Consider the following 6,832-nt stretch of genomic DNA (forward strand, 5'->3'; position numbering starts at 1 on the left):
TGCTCTTTCTCTGAACGTCCAAGCGTTGCCTGAGAAAAGTCCCAGGAGGCCCGGGGCAGGAGGGATGGGTGTGAAGCCCCAACCAAGCCAAGAGGGTCCGTAGCACAACGGTTCAGCCCAAAATGCTGGCAGTGGGAGGGACCAGACAGACAGGACACAACAAATGGAAGGAATACCCACTTGCTATTTTTTAAATACTTGACAATACAATCCTCACCCCTTTCACTGACCACACCCTGTTTTCCAAGGAGTACCCAAGACATTTCAGGAGGGATGCAACGTCTCAGCTTTACACTCGAAGAAATTTGCAACAAGAAGGCATCATTTTCTCCAGCTTTTCTTCAACTTTATTCTACAAAATACTGGGGACTGATAACAGCTCTAGGTAAAGACCACCAGGTGTCCCCAGTCAGTGTGGGTTTTATTCACTTACTGCAGTGGGGGGTGTGTGTGTGTGTGCACCACATGGGGTGTCTCAGTAAGAGGCGTGTGGCAGGGGGCGTTTTGTAGGACTTGGGTTTGCGCTGAGTGGTGGGAAGGGTAGGGAAACAGGAATCAGGTCAGGGTTGGAGGGGGTCCTGAAGCGGGTTGTTTAATCATTGGGCCTCTCAGAAACCTTTGTCCGGCGGGGGACGCGGGGGAGGAACAAAGCAAGCCTGGGGGAGGCGGTGACGAGAGGGCAGGAGGCATTTACAGGCATTTTGCAGCTGTGCTGTGGCCTCGCCCAGGACGTGTTTCTGACTGCCGGGAACCTCAGAGCCGGCGTGTCAGGGCTGATCTTTGACTCTCTCAAGTCCCCCACGTTAGTGGGTGTTCCTGGAAAAAAAGATCTAAATAAGGCTGGAAAAGAAACCTGTGAAACAACGTCAGATACACACAGCACTGGGCTTTCGGGAGCTTCTCACATGCTAAAGCGACTTGTGAGTCTCCCAAGACACCCTCCATTTGTTTCAGCACAGCTGCCTGACAGTTCAAATGTCAGTCAAAACGCGCAGCGGTTTCCCAGCCCTCCCCCACAGCCTCGCATTTCCACTCTGACCTCTCCTCCTGTTTGTCCTGCCCCCTCCCCACTCTGCTCCCACCATCCTGGCCTCCCTGCTTCGTGAGCACCTCCGTTCCTTCTGCCCGGAATGCTTTTCCCCGCGTGGCTGTGGAACCCGTCCCCTCCTCTCCTTCGGGCCTTTGTTCAAACGGAATCTTCCAGGGAGGCCTTCCCTGCGTTCTCTCTGTGAAGCCTACCAACTCCTCAACTCCCCCAGACACCCTTCCACTGCTTCAATTTTCTTCCCAGCACTCATTACATCTAAGGTATTCTCCACCTATTTTATCTCTTTATGGGCTTTCTGCCTATATGGGCAGGGATTTTTTTAACTTTTTTTAAATTTTAAAAATTTTATTGTTTTTTAAACTTTAATTTGATTTTTATTTTATATTGGAGTATAGTTGATTTATAATGTTGTGTTACTTTCAGGGGTACAGCAAAGTGATTCAGTTACACATATACACATATCCACTCTTTTTCAGATTCTTTTCCCACGTAGCTTATTACAGAATATTGAGTAGAGTTCCCTGTGCTCTACAGCAGGTCCTTGCTGTTCATCTACTTCATATCTAGTCGTGTGTATATGTTAATCCCAAACTCCTAATTTATGGCCTCCCCATCTTTCCCTTTTGATAACCGTAAGTTTGTTTTCAAAGTCTGCGAGTCTGTTTCTGCTTTGGAAATGTTAATTTGTATCTTTTTTTAAAATTCCACATATAAGTGATATTATATGATATTTGTCTTTCTCTGTCTGGTTTACTTCACCTGGTGTGATTGTCTCTAGGGCCATCCATGTTGCTGCAAATGGCATGATTTCATCCTTTTCTATGGCTGAGTAATATTCCATTGTATATATGCACCATGTCTTCTTTACCCATTCATCTGTTGATGGACATTTAGGCTGCTTCCCTGTCCTGGCTATTGTAAATAGTGCTGCGATGCACATTGGGGTGCATGTATCCTTTCAAATTACAGTTTTTCAGGGTATATGCCCAGGAGTGGGATTGCTGGGTTATATGGTAGGTCTATTTTTAGTTTAAGGAACCTCCATACTTTCTCCACAGTGGCTGCACCAATTTACATTCCCACCCACAGTGGGAGAGGGTTCCCTTTTCTCCACACCCTCTGCAGCATTTATTGTTTGTAGATTTTTTGACGGTGGCCATTCTGACCAGTATGAGGTGATACCTCATCGTAGTTTTGTTGTTGTTGTTGTTTTTTGCCCTTCAGAGCTTTTTTTTTTAAGCTCTTTATTGGAATATAATTGCTTTACACTCTTGTACCAGCTTATGAGGTACACCAAAGTGAATCAGCTGTATGTACACACATACCCCCATAGCCCCTCCCTCCCGCGACTCCCCCCCACCTTCCCCATTTCATTTGCATTTGTCTAACAATTAGTGATGTGGAGCACTTTTGCATGTCCTTTTTGTCCATCTGTATGTCTTTTTTGGAGAAATGTGTATTTAGATCTTCGGGCAGAAATTTTTAAAAATTTTGTCCCGTGGTGCATCCCCGGGGCCTGGAGCCGTGGCGGGTGCACAGTAGGCACCGGATACAGATTTGTCTAATGAGTGAATGTGCAAACCCCTGCCAAACTTCTCCTCCAGCACAGGAAGAGGGGAGTGAGGCCTCTGTGTTTTCGATGTACAGACAGCAAAGAGATTTGGAAGAACACATGGGGACCCTCGGGGACTCTTCTTCCAAAACTTTAGAACCAAGTCTCCAGATCTTTTCACTACAGTCAGTCTTTCCTTCAAAATCCACCCGCTAGCCTGGGACCAGCTACCATGCACCACTAGATGGCGCTGGTCACCAAGCATCGTCGGCGTCTCAGCCGGGGCCCTGCTGTCCCCAGGCCTCTGCAATTACCTTCTTCCAAGGGATGGTTACCACTCGCTGGGCCATCTGTCTAGACCAGGAAGACACCCAGAGTCCTGCAGCATCATTTATCAACTAGCCACTCCCCCACACGAGCACAGGGTAACGCTTTGCTTGGGAGCAAATGATGTTTTTAGTGCAGTCGACCCTGGGTACCCACAGGGATTGGTTTCCGGACCCCTGCCCCACATCAAAATCAAATTCCCTATATAAAAGGACATAGTATTTGCACAAAACCTAGGCACAACCTCCCATACACTCTGTCATCTCTATGTTACGTATAATACCTGATACAATGTAAGTGCTATGTAAATAGTTATTGGCATGGCAAATTCTAATTTTGCCTTTTGGAACTGGAATTTATTTATTTGTTTGTTTATTTACATTTGGGGGGATATTTTCGATCAAAGTTTGATTGAATTCACGGATGCCGAATCCACCGATGTGGAGGGCCAACTCAACCTCGGGTAGTACCCTGGCAAACGTGAGCAAAGCTTTGGATCTCTTTGAAAAGCTGCAGGACTCCACGCCTCCCCTTTGAACTTGACCTCTGTTCAGATCCTCTCAACAATCCTGCCTTTTCCTGTCTACCCTGCCTCTCTAGAGGATGGGGTAGAGGTTAAGCTTCCAACTCTGTTTCTAGTCTTGAGCCACGGCGGTGTGAGAGGCAGCACGAAATGATGACCCGAGAATCTAGTGGAGGGAACCTTAGTGAAGATAACACCTCCCACACAAACGGCCCCAGGACCTTGAGAAACTCAGCCAAGGTCTCGCAAGCTGGGTGTACACAGCTGCACGATGGGGATGAAATGTCCTGGACAGAGCAGATGCAGTGGGCATTAACCGAGGTGCATGAGGCTTCAAGCCAAGTTCTCTATAAAGCTTGGTTTTCCATTTCCAGATATCTCTTACGGCTATGCGCTCACAGGTAAGCCAGGGTGACTGGCTGATCTGATGAACCCTTGTCTGTAATCTTGGCTGGTCTGCAGAGGTCCCAGGAAACAGAAACTCAATGGTTGAACCTCCTTACATGGTCTTGAACAATAGACCATTAGCTCAAGGTGCGTCTGCAAGTGCACGCATAGAAAGCGACTGTCTTCCGTGAGTGTCCTTCCACCAGCAGCTATTTATGGAGAACTTGTGATTTGCTTTGGTGTTTTAGGAGGATTATTCTGGAAGCCAAAATATGACAGATCAGGGAGCGGATGAAGACAAAGACACCAGTTCTTCAGTGAAATATCAGTTTCTCACCCTGGAGAGGAAACAGACAAGTCAAGGAATATTAGAACAGTTGTTAGTTTTTTCTCCCTGCCCTCCCTATTTTTAATCAACGAAACCAGAAATAAGGGTTCCATTTGGGGAACAAAGGCACATCCCAGGGGCTGTTCCTTCACTGCAGCCATGCTCTCCCACACAGACGGTGCCCAGGCTGAGGAACAAAGAAGCCCCACGCGCCCTCTGCTCAGCCAGACCCCCGGCTGGGGACTTCCTGACTGCCAGTCCCATGGGACCGTCTCCTTTCCCAGAAATCACCCTACAGCCTCTCCTACTTAGAACTCTGCGGCCGACTTCTCGAGCTTCCTTCACATCGTGACCTATCACCCTTCCCTCCCTCCCCCCCCCACCCCCAAGGTCACCTATTCTCTACTGCCCCTCCTCCTTTCCTCTCTTCTGGAGGACCATCACACACACTTCTCCACTGTGGTTCTACTCCGCTCACATGCAGAGTGCTGAAACACATCAACAAGAGAAAAAGGAGATGATTTCCTGTGACTTGATTTTATAAAAATAGAATGGATTTTATAAAAAGCAGCAGCAGCGAGGCATGGCATTTACTCACCTAGTAGTTACTCTAATTATAGATGGTTGGGTGTCACGGGCCATACTGGGTGACCGGAGGGTTGCATCAGACAGGATGTCTCATTTCCAGCTTCCCCTGTTAATGCCCTGCATCCTGGTCAGCATCTTTAAATTACGACCAGATTGTCACACAAATAGGAAGTCTTCCCATTAGCTGAATTGTGGCCTGAAATTGTATCTTACCAAGGATGTTGGATTCCCAGACCCTGGCTTGATTCTCCCAAGATTTTGCTGACTTACTGTTTCCCTAGGAAGAATGGACATTTTGCTGGGAAAAGAAGTACAGGTAGGAATTCCAACTGGGAAAAAGACAAAAAGTCAAAATCCTGTTCTCATCTCAGTAAACTGTCGTGTTCTGCCCCTCCCCCAATATTCCTTTGCTTCTGCTGTTTAGCCTTGAAATCTCAGTTCCAAGAATGTGGATGGATTAAGATGCTGTAAGCCTGATATTCAGATCAGGAGTTCCCACTCCCATAGAACCTAGACGAGAACTAGGCCTTAAAAAAAAAACAGCCTGACATTAAACGAATTCAGCACCTCTGAATTTATTTATAACCTTTCCCTTGGCTTTTTATCCACGTGGATTTCTGGGATTTTTTTTTTTTCTTGACGGTGTAAACTTTCAAAGCGGCGCCTTTTGCCTCTAACAGAAGTCACAAACTGGCCCTCCACAAACCACATCCAGCCAGCTGATGTATTTAGTTTGGCTCACGTAGTGTTTTTCAAAAATAAGAATTAGTTGTCAGCATTTAAAATTTTTACGTAAAAATACAGGTTTCTATAAAATAAACATTTCTATAAACACACGTGTACACAACATACAGACGTCTACTGTCCTGGGAGATATAAAACCAGGTGAGGCAGCCCTGGGATGTTGTTTCCAGGTCACATCGGTCACTGGGGGGAGGCTGAACCTTTAACCCAGGAGGAAATACATAAGGGAGATCATTCACAGGAAAAAGTGAGGCTGCGAAGGTGGCCTGTTTTCTTCTGGGTCTACATCTCTAGATCTGAACCTTCATTCCAACGAGCATTCAGTTCTACTACCTCAACATGTCTGAAACTACATGGATCTTCCTAAACACCTGCCAGACATCTGCTTTCTGAAAGTGGCACAATGCACCTCCCGACCATGGACTTGGCATTAAGTCTGCCCTCTTCTTCCCTGCTGCGCCCTCTTCCCCATCAGCCACCGTGCCCTGAGGCTCATGTGCGCAAAAGTCCACTGGGCGATGAGATAGCAACCAACCACGTGAGCAGCTAAAATGTGGCTACTGTGAATTGAGATGTGCTGTATGTGAAAAAGTCACCCGGGATTTTAAATACTAATACTAAAATATAAGGATAATCTAAACGGGCTGATTAATAACTTTATGTGGATCATCTAGTAAAATGATGTTTTTGATATACTGGGTTAAATTAGATAATATTTAAGTAGTTAACTATTATTAACGTTAACTTGCCCATTTCTCTTTTTCATGTGGGATCTAGAAAATTTTAAATGACATGTCTCGAAAAGTGTGAATTGCATTTGGGGTTCACACGTGTGGCTCCCTTTTCCTTCCACTGGACAACACAGCTTAAATGTACGTCAGTGCGCCGGCAGGGGGTGCTACTTATCACCATGCAGTCACAGTAAACACAGAAACGCATGAAATCAACACACTGGACACCTTAAATCCACACAAAGTTATACGTCAAACAGATTTCAAGAAAAAAAAAAATCCCTCTCGGGTTCGTCCTAACCTTCCTGACCTTGCCGCCATCCTATAGCCTCGTTTCTCACATTCTCTCACTCCTAGACTGTCCCATCTGCCTCGGCTTGCCCCTCTCATCTGTCCCGCACACCCTGGCTGAGCTTATCTGCCTGACACACTGCTTTTTATCATGGAATGCTCCTGCTCAAAGACTAACACCAGCTCCCATCTCTACCCCATGAAGACCAAACTCTTGGTAATAACAGCTTCCACTTTAAAAACCTATTGTGCACGTTATGTCCTCCTCCCCACAACCTAGTACCTAGCATGCCAGACTTTTTGCTTTCTACAT

This window comes from Hippopotamus amphibius, chromosome 17 (genome assembly GCF_030028045.1).
Source record: "Hippopotamus amphibius kiboko isolate mHipAmp2 chromosome 17, mHipAmp2.hap2, whole genome shotgun sequence".
NCBI lineage: Eukaryota > Metazoa > Chordata > Mammalia > Artiodactyla > Hippopotamidae > Hippopotamus > Hippopotamus amphibius.